The 16238-nt window shown below is 32.7% G+C and overlaps 1 protein-coding gene across 3 annotated transcripts in view; it reads right to left on the bottom strand.

The window, feature by feature from the left end:
* Positions 1 to 16238, bottom strand: part of PCDH15 (protocadherin related 15) — a 1524279-nt gene that overhangs the window by 892006 nt on the left and 616035 nt on the right. For all 3 annotated transcript variants that reach the window (XM_054690675.1, XM_054690674.1, XM_054690669.1), the window contains exon 3: positions 7487 to 7537. The gene's annotated coding sequence lies outside the window, so the exon portion shown is untranslated. The remainder of the gene's footprint in view (positions 1 to 7486; positions 7538 to 16238) is intronic.

Raw genomic sequence — 16238 nt, 5'->3', positions numbered from 1 at the left:
CTAACTCTATCCTTCTTTGGTCCCCAACCAACTGATTCATGTGTAAGTCCATTACAGTCAAGTCTAGTAATTATCATGTCAATAACAATAACAGAATATAAATAAAATCCAGATAAACGTAGTGAGTGTGATTTTAAACTTTACGGGATAGATTATAAAATGCTACCTAAATATTAAACATATCTAGGAAGACATTCATTTTTGGGAATTAATAGAAGTTTCATTTGAATATTTAGAATTCTTGTCATGCAATGCCTTTAAAGGTAATGGATTTCATCTATAGTAGAAGAATGGCATTTTCTTATTTAGGTTACAGTCTTACTTTTTTCTTCAGTGAACTATAGGAAAATAAAATAAAACTATGTAAACTCCATGCAAAATGATAGCTTATTTCCATTCAACAATGAAAAACAAATATTTGCTTTATCTTCTTCATTGGAAAAAAAAAAGTTCCAAAGTAAAAGTCATATTCTGCTTTCAAATGATCAACATTTGGTATACACATTTTCCATTTTGGAATTTCTCCTTATGTTACAGATTTTTGAAATAGTATCAACAATGAATATTTTAAAAACAGATTTACTGAGTTTTAACTGACATAATAAATTTCATATAATTTGACAAATTTAACATATGTAAACATCATGAAAGGATGATTACAACCAAAATAATTAATATATCCATCACTAACAGAGGTTTCCTCATGTCCGTATATAACCCCTCCTCCCCACTTTTCTCTTCATTCTTAATCACTCTTTACATGGTTCTATTGTTTTATCTGTATATCCTTTTAGCTGAAATATTTGTTCAAATATTTTGGTTTTATTTTATGGGTTGTTTTTCTCACTACTGACTTTTGAGAGTTCTTTTTATATTTATATACATGTCCTTTACTAGGTAGGTGATTTGCAAATAATGTATTCCAGACTGTGGCTTGACTTGAATCCTTTTCATCGTATTCTGAGAATATGATTAGACAATGATCTATCTCATTAAATGTTTCAGATGATACACTTGACACAATATGTTATAAATGATATTTCCACTAAGCCATATGTATTAATATAACTATATCATAAAAAGAAACCAAGTTCTATTTAATATGCATCAGTGACCTGAGTCACTGAAAACTTAATGACTCAAAATCTATGAAGCCCCATATTTTTACTACTAGTACAGTTAATTATCGGCAAGTGAGAATTGGGGTTAAATGGTTCTCAATGTGAGACAGACATTTGTGCAATTTTGGTTCCGCTAATCAATGCATTATTCTGTTTACTTTCCTCTCATTAGTAGGAGAAAAACTAATGCCTCATTTACAAGTTGCTAGGAAGATTAATAAAATATATTTAAGCACTCCACCTACTAAGGAGTTCATTATTATCAATAATATATTGATAATGATATTGAAAATTCATCCCTGCCCTAAATATAAACACACACAGCAAAAAAAAATCATATAAAAATAAAGATCAGACAGATGTGAATTGTAGAGAATCTTAAATAAGTAATTGTGGAGACCAGTAAGTCATGATTTGGATATACCAAATCCAATAGTACAAAGACACTCAAACTTTCCTTTCCTGCATCAAAGAAGAGACTGTTAAATCCATAAATGAAAGTCGACCTAAATTATAATATGAAAATGTGGGCTCCTCAAAGACTAAAAACTCTGTTATACATTATCTGTAATAATATAGGTAATAGAAAATGATCCGGATAAATATGAATAACAGATATGAGAGACTGCGTATATTAGGTTTTAAGTATATTAAATCGATATTTCTGTAGAGAATATAGTGTGAATAATCAGTTATACTGATTACTGTGTATGAGGAAAACATGTACAGTTTCAAAATACCATTTTATATGGGAGGGCAAGTTTGGTGTCTATTTTAGAGGGAATGTTGTGAGAAGGAACAAAAATAATTTTACCCTCTAACATACAAACCAGCACAATAGAGTGAGTCTGTAACCTTTATCAGTTTTGGTAGACAATATTGTGGTCTTTGCAGTCAGTTTAGCATAAAACCGACTAAACCTACGTAATTCACGTCTAGTTTGTCCCTTCATATTACTAAAGCTTCTACAACTGACTAACAGAGATGGGGAATTAAAACCTGCTTCCCATTTTCTAGTCTTTGGTATTTGTGAGAAGAAAAATAGACACAGATTGACAAATGTATAATGAAATACTTTTATGTTCACTGCTAAATATCCAATTGTATCCCCACCACAACATCTTATTTTTTGATTTGCCCACTGCCCTTTCCCTTTCTCTGATGGTAACCATCAATTTATCTTGCAGTCCAAAAGTTTATTTTTGTCATATTTAGATCAATTGTGAAATAAAATAGACAGAGAAACACAGATACCATTGTATTTCATTGTTATGTGGTATATAGAAAAAACAGACCATTCCAGATACTTCATATGACAGAGAAGTGGGAAGAGGAATTGACATCACAAAAACACTGAGCATTTTTGGGCCTCCCTGGTGGCGCAGCGGTTGAGCGCTGGGTTGCGAGGCTGCCCGCAGCCTCTGCAGCGCTGGTTCAATCCCCAGCCGCTGGGCGAGGGTCCCACATGGCGCACAGACCTCTCCTGCTGCCCACTGCTCCCCTCAGCAGTGTACTTCGGTCCTTCTGCCTGCTCTGCTCCCGGCTCTGGCTCTGGTGAGTTCTCTCACTCTCCCGCGCTTCTGACTGTACCCAGTGCTTGTATAAATAAATAAATAAAACTTTTAAAAAAAAACCAGACTAACAAAAAAAAAAAAAAAAAACCACACACTGAGCATTTTTGTATCCAAGAGGGATTGGACAATGCACAGTTTGGCTAATTACATTTGCATTTTTTTTTCTTTCCTCTAACATGAACATAGAGATTTGAGGTGCAGGTCAGGTTAGTTACAGATAAGAAAAAGAAATTCAGTTTTCTTTGTAGATGCACAGCTTAATTTTGTCAATAAAATCATGTGAACCAGCTAAAAGAGTAATTTGATTCATGAGGAATAGTGAAGTTAAAACAAACTCATTAAATTATAAGTTATTAAAAAAGTTATTATAATAAAGTAAAAATCAAAATCAACAAGCAACTATAAATCAGAGATATTTTGCAGGAGGGGGAGAAGGGAGTAGGATTAAAATGGATGGGAAGAGCACAAGGGACTATGGTGATGGTACACAGGTGAATTGGTGGTGGGAATTTCACGGGGACTATAACTGAGATGAGAAAGCATATATTGTACAAAAAATGAAGAAAAATGTAAAAATATATAAAAATAATATTATTAAAAATAATAAGCAATGCAGAACAGTTGGAAGAAGGCACACGATCATCTGCATAAGTAGAAGATAATGAAGTAAAATTTCCAAAATTCAAATCAAAATGGTAGAGAATAAACCAATAGATAAAGAAAAAAACAATGACATTGAATATCCAATCTTCAAATTAGAGAAAATAAAGGAGAAAGGAGCAGGATATAAGACATGGAAAAATAATTACAAAAGAAAATTTTCCTCATTTAAGGAAGATCACATTTTCAAAACTAAGTTTCCAGACAAACTAATGAGAAGTGTTATAGGAAACACATCCTCCTGGTATTTTTAAATGTTAATGACAAGATAGATAAAAGTTTAACAGGGAAAAACACCCAAAGATATAAGAATTAGATTAGTTCCTAAACTGTCAAGATCATTAAACACTAGAATATATTAGACAACAAACATACAGACAACTTAAAAGGGAAAACACTTCAACTTAAAAATGCTATTTCCACAAATAGATTGTTATACCCATAGTAGAAAGCCTTGCATTTATTTTGAAATACACAAGACCCAGAAAATAAATGAAAAGTCATCTTTTCCAAATAACTCATATGAAAGTCAAGGAAGATAATAATCAAGAATTTAAAAGTAATTAGAAAATATGTATCATAATACCTTGATCAAGTGAAAATTTTAACAATTAATGTTTCTGTGATTGTCAATCTAATATACTATTTATTAAGTACTTACTAATAATTGTCAGACATTCTGTTAAGTTCTCTAGTTTTAACAAGCTAGCTAATCTGTACATATGTGTGGGATATATCTAGCCCTAATTCTATCCCAATATTCTCACTGATGATTTACTGATTAAATAAATTCTCTGTTAACACAATTATTGCCCCTTGATTATTGAGTATATTTGTGTTTATTTTGATGAAAAAGTTTATTTATATAAATACATTAATTTTTAGAAAAAATGAATACAATACAGTTTATAACCCCAAATTAACAATGGTAAGAAGGAATTAGGTAAAATACATTAATTTTTAGAAAAAATGAATACAATACAGTTTATAACCCCAAATTAACAATGGTAAGAAGGAATTAGGTAAATATTCATTGCTTTACAAAATAAAGTATAAAATTTTCTTTGCTTATATAAGATATAATATTTGATATTTGACAGGTAAAAGTGTTACCCAATTCTGAATATAGATGCAGCTATAAGCAAGCAGTCAAATTAAATTTGTTCTTGACAGATGCTTAGAATGTAAGAACGTAAGTATGTGGAAAGGAAAACCAATTTAAAAATTTTAGATGTTATTTTGTTGTGACGTATGAAACATTTCTTCTACTATAGCCTTGAATGTCTTATCACTGCAAAGAAGCATATAGAAGAGCCTTTTTGCCTGCTTCTTATAAGTGGACATTCCCTTTAGTAACTTGTGAATTAATTTCTTAGCAACAACTTTTGTAATAAAAAGTACAAAACAAAACCTACTTTTATAAAACATATGCATACCGTATGGTATTTTGATTACTTTGATTCAGGAACATTTCTGTTTCATCTCTCTACTCTTGAAAAATGGCCAATCCTACCAAAAACTTACCGTATAGCTAGCATTTAATACAATGTAAAGTATTTAATACAAAGTAATACATATAGGCAATAATGTGCATTAATAAATTTATATGCCATTTAATGTAATTAGAGGGAAAATCTTATGTTGTATGGTTATTTATAGAATATACATGAAAAGGGCAAGTTTATAATGAGTAGGCAAAATTTATAGGTGCAAGATTTTATCTGTCATATATCTAAACCTGGGACAGTGTGGGTATAGAGTAAAATAAAATTTGCCTTATAAACAAAATAATTCAAAGCAAAGGTAATTCAGACTAGGCAGACTTAAGGGAAGATTTATCATAGGAAAAAGGAGACACAGAATCAAGTGGTATCTTCGATTAATATACAAGTGTAACTTCACAGTGAAAACATTCTGAAGGTCAAATATATGGTATTGAATATCTTTATCACAACTTATAACTCACATGAGATGAAGGTGATTTTTATTTGTGTTGAAAATCAAGTTATCTCAATGATTAAACAGAAACCAAGGTTCATAAAGAAATAAAATATGAACACCTGAATGATGGAAGGCTGTTTATAATGAAGCACTACAAAAATGAGATAGATGCAATTAGCCAAAACAGTCTGCTTTGTTAACAAACATTCTGCATTGTTAACCTCCTTTTGGGTTTGAACATAACAAGTAGAGAATATGAAATATTCTAGAAATCTCTATAAGCCTATCTTACAAGCACCGAATGAAATAACTGAATACCAAATGTTACAAACACATTTCCTTTTCATTTATCTGCTACTAAACATAGTAAAGATTTTCTGAACTCCATCAGTTTCAAAAATTCTTCTGCTATACGCCTATTTATACATATTCATCACTCTGACAGCAGGATCAAGATTTAAAAATTCATATAAGAAAGCATGATGTGCAATGCTTTGTCTTTTACATATGAGACATACATAAAAACAGACATACAAAGAGAGCACCTTTGAATAAACAGCAATAATAAGAACAATGAGTCATAATTTTTTATCCTGGTAAGCATAGGGCAATAGCACATATTGATATCTTGGGTTGTGGATATTCGTAATATCCCTTTCCTTCTTCTAAAGTTCAATAATAAAAGTCTATTTATTAAAAAAAATCCTAGATGTATTACCTAAACTATTATACTTACACAGGTTATTCATGCCCCATTGCCTTTCAGGTAGTGGGATGACTGGCCCAAATACAGGAAAAAGACTTTTAAATCATAGCAATTTTTGAGGTGACTGTCTGGGTAAGCTTGACTTGCACACTCAAATACCTCAAAGACGAGGGACATGCTCAATATTTGAGTCAATTCTTTTACCACTACTGTACTATTATAATTACTATTCTCTGAATAAAAACTTAGATACAAGCATTTTGCCACTTTGCGTTACTGGCTGTACTTCATCAAAGACTAGTGAAATTACTTGAAAGATTTAACAGTATTATGTCAACATAGGGGAAACTTAAGGAAATATATTTCCACTGCAAATGTTTATTTTTGCTAAATTAGGATTAATTGCAAGATTTTTTTTATTTTTGTTATTAAATCATTTTTGTTATTAAATGATAAGTAGTTCTTATTATTTTGAAGTATATTTCACCAGAAAAGGCAAGTTGGATATATCCAGGATTTTTTTTTAATCCCACCTATTATTTTACTTTTTTTTTTTTTTCAAATTTAGGTGACATCAGTGATGAATAGGAAATTATGTATAAATGCCAAAGGATATTTTTGAACAAATTAGTTGAATATAAAGGTAAATTATTTGCCCTTCACTTTTCAAGTTTATTACTATATCCTATTATAGATATGCATTCAAAACTCGTCAAGTGAACATTATAATAAACTATTGCAGAGGCCCACTCCCTAATCTAGCAGGACTTAAGAACCATCATTAGCTTTTCAGATTTGAACATCTCTGCCCTCCCCAATCCTTCCTTCCTTTTAACAAGCCCTCAGGTGGAAGTTCACTGACAACTAGAGTCTCTTCAGAGAGAAGAAGAACCATAAATAAATGCATTCCTTGTCAATATATTTCATTATAAATTTGAAACACCCCCCTCAGAATATAGAAAGTAACAAACCATATTTCTGTCACTAATTTATAGTCTCAGAAAACACATACATTCAATTTCTCATCAGTCATGTTTCTGTGGCTCAGATTATTGTTAAATTTTAATTATTCAAAATTATAATACATTAAGAATAAAGAACTATGTATTTCAAAAATATGCATTTTTTAGTTACTTACTATCACTCCATAGAATTTAGATTTTGTTTTTCCTGATACTGATAAATTCTTCACCCCTCCCCTCCCCCAGTTTTATCCTTTTGGCTACGTGATTTGAGCAAATGTTTTCACATAAATTCTATCAGGGAATCAATTGCTATATTAGAATTGCCTAGTGATGTATATTTAGCAAGCAAGTTATTGTTGGATGACCAGGAAATTAAGTCATTTTGACTTTTTTGCCAACCACTAATATTAAGAAAAGCAGCAAAGGCATTATCAACATAGATGATACAACTCTTAGCTACTAACTTATTGATATATGACTTTTAGAGTAAAATTTAATGTGAAATAAAATACACTCTACCTTATTTGTAGGTCATGTGCATAGGATTCAGAAACTCAACATTGCAAATTCCTGTGAATAAAAAGAATTAATGAGTAAAATTTATTTTCAAATTGAAATCTGAGCAACAGATTTAATTATGTAACTAAGCAACAGATCATATAATTAAGGAAATTATTTTGTTATTATCAAATATTTCCTATAATGTTTCATGCAGAAGTGAATTTTATACTTTCTCATGCTGTTAAAACTAGAAACACATGTAGGGCTTCCCCAGGAGTGCAGCACATTGAGCACAGTGCTGTGAAGATATCCACAGCCTCTGCAGCTCAGGTTTGATGCCCCGGGAGATATCCACATGGTGTGGCAGACCTCTCCTGTTGTGCCCGCTGCTCCCCTCAGCAGTGTATTTCCATAGGTCTGCCTGTTCTGTTCCCTACTCCATCTCTGGTAAATCCTCTCACCGCGCCCCACACCACACCTCTGACCTGTACCCCAGTCCTTGTATTAAAAAAAAACAAAACAAAACTGGAAACACATGTAATGTGTCTGTGACATCAAAACTTGTCAGTTCTGATTAAATTTTGTGGTGACAAAACTCTAGTGTATTTAGGTTCAGATACTGAGCGATTTGGGAAGTTAATTCCAAAATTTCATAGGAAATGTGGATATAATACATAAAAATATGGTGATTAGAATTAATTAGTGAGGTATTTTAACAAAAATGGAGCAATATCTGTAACTAAATTATATATTAAATATACAGTGATCACACCTGAGTAATAAAAAAAATCACAAGAATGTTACTTCTTTATATAGACATATAATACATTAATTTTAATATTAATTTTAATTTAATTAATTAAATTAATTTTATTAATTTCTTCAGAAATGCAAGTATAGTATATTTCACATTGCAATTTATTGATTTTTAAAGAAATCATAATAAACTTTTAAGAAAAATAACTGATATAGCAATAATTTGTTTAGCATTATATTTCATATCTTGATAAAGTCAGATGTTGGCTTTAAGATAGATACTAAAGTTAAATTTGGGGGCATGATAACTCACTTACATAAGGTGTTATTAAAAATACATTGTCTTTTAACTTGCCGAGATTTTTGGCAACTCTCGCCCAATGTAAATGAGATATTGGCAGTAAACACCTAAATTTAGTTTTTAGAATAAGGCAGGTTCAGATAAATAACAGTATTTTCCTTTTCAAATTATACTCCCAAAGAAAACATGACAGAAACATTTTCTGACTTTAATTTATAAAATATATATTCATAAATGTAACATTTTATATCATATATAATGTAGTATAATTTGCATTATATACCATACTAATATAATGCATATATGGTATTAAGTATATATATATTTATAATATTAGAGATTCTAATTTTAAAACTAATTTTAATGTAATGTATTCAGTTTTGTTTTTAAATACTGTAATGACAAATTACAAAAGGATCCAGATATATCTATTAATATAAAAATTTAATTTAAATGCAAAATTAACTATGGTGGGATAAGCAGAGTCACAGGCACATAGTCACAGGAGAGGAAAGAAATTTGGAGGTCAAAGAGATTGCATTCCACATTTTGAGGGATATAAAATAATGCCCTGAAAGACAATGTCCTATTTAAGGTCACACAGCACATTTATAACAGGACTAAAATTAGAACCCATCAAAAAAGAACTGCTATCAGTTAGGGGGGGAAAAGTATTACATGCAAAGAAATTCAACTGTATGAAGTTACTGTAAATAATTCACTTGCTGAACTTAGAATATGTATTTTTCTAATTCAGATGAATATAAAGTTGATCTAAGTTATGTCCTAATAAGTTAAGATGATACAAAGATCTGATTTTGAAATCTTTCCCCATTAAGACATTTTTAAATATTTAAATTTTAACTTAATATTTTCCAATTTTATCATTCACCACAAGAACATAAAAATAAGTGTTTATCTGGGATTCAGTAGTGATATCTTCTTCAAATACAACTAAGAGTGAGGAAAAACAGATTTATAAGTTTATAAATCTATCACCAGAATTGCTTTACTTTTAGTTCATGATTGAAGAACATTTAATATATATTCATGTTCTAGTAACATTTTATTAAAGAAAACATTCTTGAGGGCCTCCCAGGTGGCGCAGCGGTAGAGCGCTGGGTTGCGAAGCTGCCCGCGGCCTCTGCAGCGCCGGTTCAATCCCCGGCTGCTCCCCGGCCACCGGAGGAGGGTCCCACATGGTGCGCAGACCTCTCCTGCCGCCCGCTGCTCCCCTCAGCAGTGTACTTCGGTCCTTCTGCCTGCTCTGCTCCCCGCTCTGGCTCTGGTGAATTCTCTCACCCTCCCACGCTTCTGACTGTACCCAGTGCATGTATAAACAAAACAAACAAGCAAACAAATAAATAAAGAAAAAAACATGCCTCTAAAAAAAAAAAAAAAAAAAAAAAAGAAAACATTCTTGAAATGTATATTCTGAAAATGAATTTCAGCATCTCTTAAGATATGCTAAGGTTTTCCTACTTATTGTAGGAAATTATTTTTATTTTAATATGTACTTATTGATCACTCTATAGAGTACAAATGGAAACTTTTTAGGCATCTGGAATATATTGGTATATTTTTTTCAAATTTTGTATTCTGGCACTACAGAGAAAATAATACACTATAAACGTAAGACAAGTAAATTATATATAATGCTAAACGTGACAATTTAAAATCAATTCTCGGGCCTCCCCTGGTGGCACAGCGGTTCAGTGCTGGGCTGCGAAGCTGCCCGCAGCCTCTGCAGCTCCGGTTAGATCCCTGGCCACTGGCGAGAGTCCCGCATGGCGCGCAGACATCTCCTGCAGCCCACTGCTCCCATCAGCAGTGTATTTCAGTCAGTCTGCCTGTTCTGCTTCCTGCTTTGACTCTGGTGAATTCTCTCACACTCCCGTGCTTCTGACTGACCCAGTGCTTGTATAAATAAATAAATAAATCCTTAAAAATAAATAAATAAAATCAATTCTTATTAATTTGTCATTCATTTACATGACAATATAATATATATCATACCTTGATATGTATACATGCTTCACTCACTCAAAGCTCCACTGTCACTCCACTATCACATTACCCCATTTAGTCTCTCCTCAACTCCCTCTCTCTTCTCTTTAGTATAAGGGTGGAAATGATCAGGGTAGGGATATGGGATTGGTTGTGAGTAGAATGGCAACAGATTAAGATACTGAATAGTTTGGATTGGGGGAAATTTGAATACAATCTTAAATAACATTTGGTGTAATTTATCTAAAAATCTATAATAAAATTACATAGTATAGTGAAGGCACTATCTAATTTAGTGAAAAAATAAACTAGCTTAAATTTCAAGGAAAGACTTTTGTTTTACTACTTTTGCACAGAAAAGCATCAGAGAACATCGCATTCTGTAGATTGTTAAAGACTGACTTTAAGTGAATGTCATTTTTATTTCAATATAAACATATCACTAACATATATTCCCATTTGTGTTTTAAAAGGGAAAATATGGTAATGGATAACATAATAAGTTTCTTTGGGTATCAAGTTCATGCTGTATAAGAACAGAGCAGGGGCCTTCCCGGTGGTGCAGTGGTTGAGTGCTGGGCTGTGAAGCTGCCTGCAAGCCTCTGCTACGCCAGTTCAATCCCCAGCCACCAGCGAGGGTCCCACATAGCGTGCAGACATCTCCTGCCACGTCCGCTGCTCCCCTCACCAGTGTACTTCGTCAGTCTGCCTGTTCTGCTCCCTGCTCTGGCTCTGGTGAATTCTTTTACCCTCCCGTGCTTCTGACTGTACCCAGTACTTGTATAAATAAATAAATAAACAAATAAATCTTAAAAAAAAAAAAAAAAAAGAACAGAGCAGAAGTTATCTTAGTGTGGTCAATCCCAGTGTAGGCTATTTCCTCTCACATTTTGCTCACAGAATAACCAAGCTAAATTTCTTAAAATTACTTCCCTCTAGCTTTTATTTTATTTTAAGATTTTATTTATTTATTTTTATTATTTATTTATTTATTTGTTTGTTTGTTTATTTATTTATACAAGCACTGAGTACAGTCAGATGTGCGGGAGGGAGAGAGAATTCACCAGAGCCAGAGCTGGGAACAGAACAGGCAGACTTACAAGGTACATGCTGAGTGGAGCAGCAGGTGTGGCAGGAGAGGTCTGTTGCACCATGTGGGTCCCTCGCTGGTGGCTGGGGATCGAACTGGTGCTGTAGAGGCTGCAGGCAGCTTCGCAGCCCAGTGCTCAAGCGCCGCACCACTAGGGGAGGCCCCCCTCTAGCTTTTAATGAGGAAATCAGCATAGTCACCATTTTATATAGCTGCTTTAAAGATAAATTATTAAAAGACTCAGCTTTAGATTTCAGCATTCACTAAGACACCATTTATGTTCTAAGCCTTGTGATTAAAAAATTCAACTAGATATTTTTATTTGTTTTAATTTATTTACATATATTTTATATCATTGTTCATTTTTAAACAAGATTTGCTTTCTTTTTGCAAGTGTAGTCCCCATAGAATTTCCACCATTAGTTCACCTGTGCACCATCCCCACAGTCCCCTGTGCTCCTCCTTGTTGTTATCCTGCTTCCTCCCCCACCCCTGTAGAATGTCTCTGGTTTATAGGTGTCTGTTTGTTTGTTTTGTTTTGTTGTGTTTTTAGTGTTATTTTTTTTTGCCCTGATGCCTTGTTTGGTTCTCCTATACTCCTCCTATAAGTGAAATCATTGAATATTTTTCTTTTTCCTTCTGTCTTATTTCACTGAGCATAATTCCTTCTAGCTCCATTCACATTGCTGCAAATGCATGCATTTATCTTTTTTGATTGCTGAATAGTATTCTATTGCATGTGTATATACCACATCTTCTTGATTCAGTAGTCTATTTTGGGGCATTTGGTTTGTTTCCAGGTTCTACTTATTATCAATAGTGCTGCAGTAAACATATGGGTACAGGTATTCCTTTGGATCACTGTTTTTGTGTCCTTTGGGTAGATCCTTAGGAGTAGAATTGCTGGGTCATATGGTAGTAGTCTTATATATTAGTAGTCTTATATATTAGTAGTCTTATATATTAGTAGTCTTATATATTAAAATACAACAGAGCATTAAGGCTATATTTTTCTGGAAATGTTTGTTAAAATTTGGGTAACTGAGCCTCAGCAACCAACATATACTTTATCAACTGTCTTTAGTACTGCTTTCAAATGGTTGACTAGAAGAGAAGCATTTTATCATCTAATTATTGTAATGCCACTAATTTGATTTATCCAATATTTCTTTCTACCTTAGATATCATGTGTTGATATCTACTTATAATTTATCTGCTACTACAATGAAATTTTATAAAATCTTTTGACTGATAACATAATCAATTTTTTTAAAGATTTATTTATTTATTTAAACAAGCACTGGGTACAGTCAGAAGCACGGGAGGATGAGAGAATTCACCAGAACCAGAGCGGAGAGCAGAACAGGCAGACTGACGAAATACACTGCTGAGGGGAGCAGCGGGTGCAGCAGGAGAGGTCTGTGCACCATGTGGGACCCTCGCTGGGGGCTGGGGATCGAACTGGAGCTGCGGAGGCTGCGGGCAACTTCGCAGCCCAGTGCCCTACCACTGCGCCACCAGGGGAGGCCCTCAATTACTTATTCAGCAAAATCCCTCTAAATAGATCTAGTAATATTTGTCAAATACATAATTATCATCTTTATCAATTATTCTAATGAACTGGTTTGAGTAAGTAAGAGTGAAATATTTGTAGTTATAAGTTTTAAGTATAAATTTTATAAAATGTATTTAGCAAATATCTTATAAATATATTAGAAAGGTTGTACTACATTAAGAAATATATTAAGAAATAGTTTCACTAGAAGCAATAATTTTTCCTCAGTGAGTTATAATTTTATAATTATGTCTGAAAATCTTCTATATGACTATTTGTTAGTAAAATTTACCAGATAGTCATACTGATAAAATAAAAATTTTTGACAATACACATTCTCTAAATTGTTGATAAAATCCCAGTCATGAATTCACTAACTAAAGTATAAAGTAACTGAAAAAAATTACTTCTCATTTGTATCCAAGAAATGCATTATATATCATGACTTTGGATTTACAGAATAAGCTTCAAACCAACTTTCATAATGTAAGAATTAATGGAGTTAAAAGTCTCATTATCTTATTTGAATGATACAATGAAAAGCAAACTGAGGAGGGTAGATTCCCTGCACCCAAACAATGGTTAGAATATACACTTGATATGTGGAAAGTTCATTGCATGCTTGATTTCTAGTTGAAAAAGAGAGTTTTTTTTTAAGGTTGTTGGTGGATGATACAAAGAAAGAGGAAGGATGGTGTGAAAGAGGGCCTCCTTGGTAGTGCAAGTATTAATACCCAACCTATGAAGCTGTCCACAGCCAGTGCAGCATGAGTTCAATCCCCGGCCAGGGAGGTGACCCACATGGCATAGCAGACCTCTCCCGTCTAGCCCGCTGCTCCCCTGAGCAGTGTACCTTGGTCAATCTGCCTGTTCTGTTCCCTACTCTGTCTCTGGTGAATCCTCCCACACCCCTGTGCTCTGGCCTATACCCTAGCTCTTGTATGCATAAATAAATGAATCTGAACTCTGAAAAATGAAATGAATCTGAACTCTGAAAAATGAAAGTAAACTGGAGTTTGTGCAGTCATTTTTACATAAACATAGCATTCCATAGTCCTCATTTTATGGAAGTGTTTCAATAGTTATTTAAATGAAGTCCATATGTCAGGACAGTAAGAGCTTGATCTACCCACAATGTCAATGATGCCAAATCAAGGTGGATAATTGGCAATACCAGAGCCATTTATTCCCATTGTATCTAGTCTAACAAATAGTAATACTAAATGGCACAAATATTCACAATTTTTGAAGCAAATGTTTTGTCTGATTTTAACTATAATGCTGTTTTATTTCTTTTAACAAACTACTGATATCCCCAGTTTATCACTTCTAGTGAATTTGTTACATGTCAAGAAAATAATTTCATGGTCTGAAATTAAATATAAGAGAAGCAAAAGTATAAATCATTACTCTGTGACTTTTTTCACTTGAGCTTTGTAAAATGTTTAGCTGATCTGTAATCAAAGTATATTAACATTATCTTAATCTTAACTTTATTACATTTATTACATTTTATAAATGTTATACAAAAGGAGTGGGATAAAATATGGGAGGGATAAAATTATTTTATCAGAACCTCTATATTATATGGTGTTGTGGGTGGGGTGAAGTGTAATTTTATGTTTAAAAATTAGCTTTTGCTTAATGCATAATGGGCACTGTGTGGCAACATGTTTGTTTCAATCCCATAAATACACTAAGAAGCAGAAATCACCCTTTCAAACTCATATGAGTAAAATAATAGTTATAACTTTATTACATTTTAAATTTAAATGTTAAGCTTAAGTCTTAAGTTGAAAAGAAACTGAAATGATTCATTGATTTTGGCTCATTTAAGATTGTACTTTTTACAAAACATCTAGTATAAATGTATGATCCACCAAAAAAATGCAAGAAAGATGGTTACTTTTTACAACTGTATCTGCCATAAGAGCAATCTGAAATTAATTTTTATGTCCATTGTATTCTAAATAGTTCTCCAAGAGGGCGTCCCTAGTAGCACAGGGTTTAAAGTCAGTACTTTATCACCAGCCTCTGCAGCATGAGTTTGATCCCTGTCCAGGGAGGTGACCCACAGTAGATCTACCTGTTCTGCTCCCCAGTGTCTCTGGAAAATCCTCTCCCCCCCAGTTCTTGTATGCATAAATAAAATAAAAGTAAATCTTAAAGAGCATCGAGGGATAGATTATCTTGCCAACAATGCAAGTGAACGATGGGGTTTAGGTGCCTTAAAATAAGGAAAAGCTAAAAATAAATCACCAATCAGGTAAATGAATAAACAAACAAAAAACTGATTGATTTTATAGCAATCCTCAAATTTTATGATACTATTCTAATCATATCCCACTTTTGTTATACCTGATACATTTCTTAGTGCCATTTTGTGTATTGTAATGCATTGGAAGTTTAAAAGTTAAAATATGGAGACAAGAGGGTGTGTATAAAGAAAAATACAAAAGGAGTGGGATAAAATATGGGAGGGATAAAATTATTTTATCAGAACCTCTATATTATATGGTGTTGTGGGTGGGGTGAAGTGTAATTTTATGTTTAAAAATTAGCTTTTGCTTAATGCATAATGGGCACTGTGTGGCAACATGTTTGTTTCAATCCCATAAATACACTAAGAAGCAGAAATCACCCTTTCAAACTCATATGAGTAAAATAATAGTTATAAAATTTGTTCAAGGACTCATATTAATAAATGATAGTCAAGATTATGCCTTGAAGACCAGGTTCTTTTCTTCATTGTGTAGTGCTACATTATAAAGAGGTTGAAAAACTGAAATAGAAGAACAATATCAAAACACTTTATTTTCCTTTGCCTCAGCAAGGATTTAACATAAAGTTGCCTTCAGAAATTGGACACAGGCTTTAATCCCTTAAGTTCTTTTGAAATCATTATCATTATTCTATCATCATAAAAACATTCAGTGTTGTATTGTGTTCATAAAAATACATAAAATTCTAGCATACCCAATGAATTCAGATGAGAAATTGAAATGAACCCATCTAATGCAGTTTCCAAAATGCTTTAAATCATGCATTTATAAATTTGTCC

Source organism: Talpa occidentalis, unplaced genomic scaffold (assembly GCF_014898055.3).
Source record: "Talpa occidentalis isolate TD23 unplaced genomic scaffold, MPIMG_talOcc4v2.1 talOcc4.8, whole genome shotgun sequence".
Lineage (NCBI taxonomy): Eukaryota > Metazoa > Chordata > Mammalia > Eulipotyphla > Talpidae > Talpa > Talpa occidentalis.
This window is presented reverse-complemented; position numbering and strand designations above follow the sequence as displayed.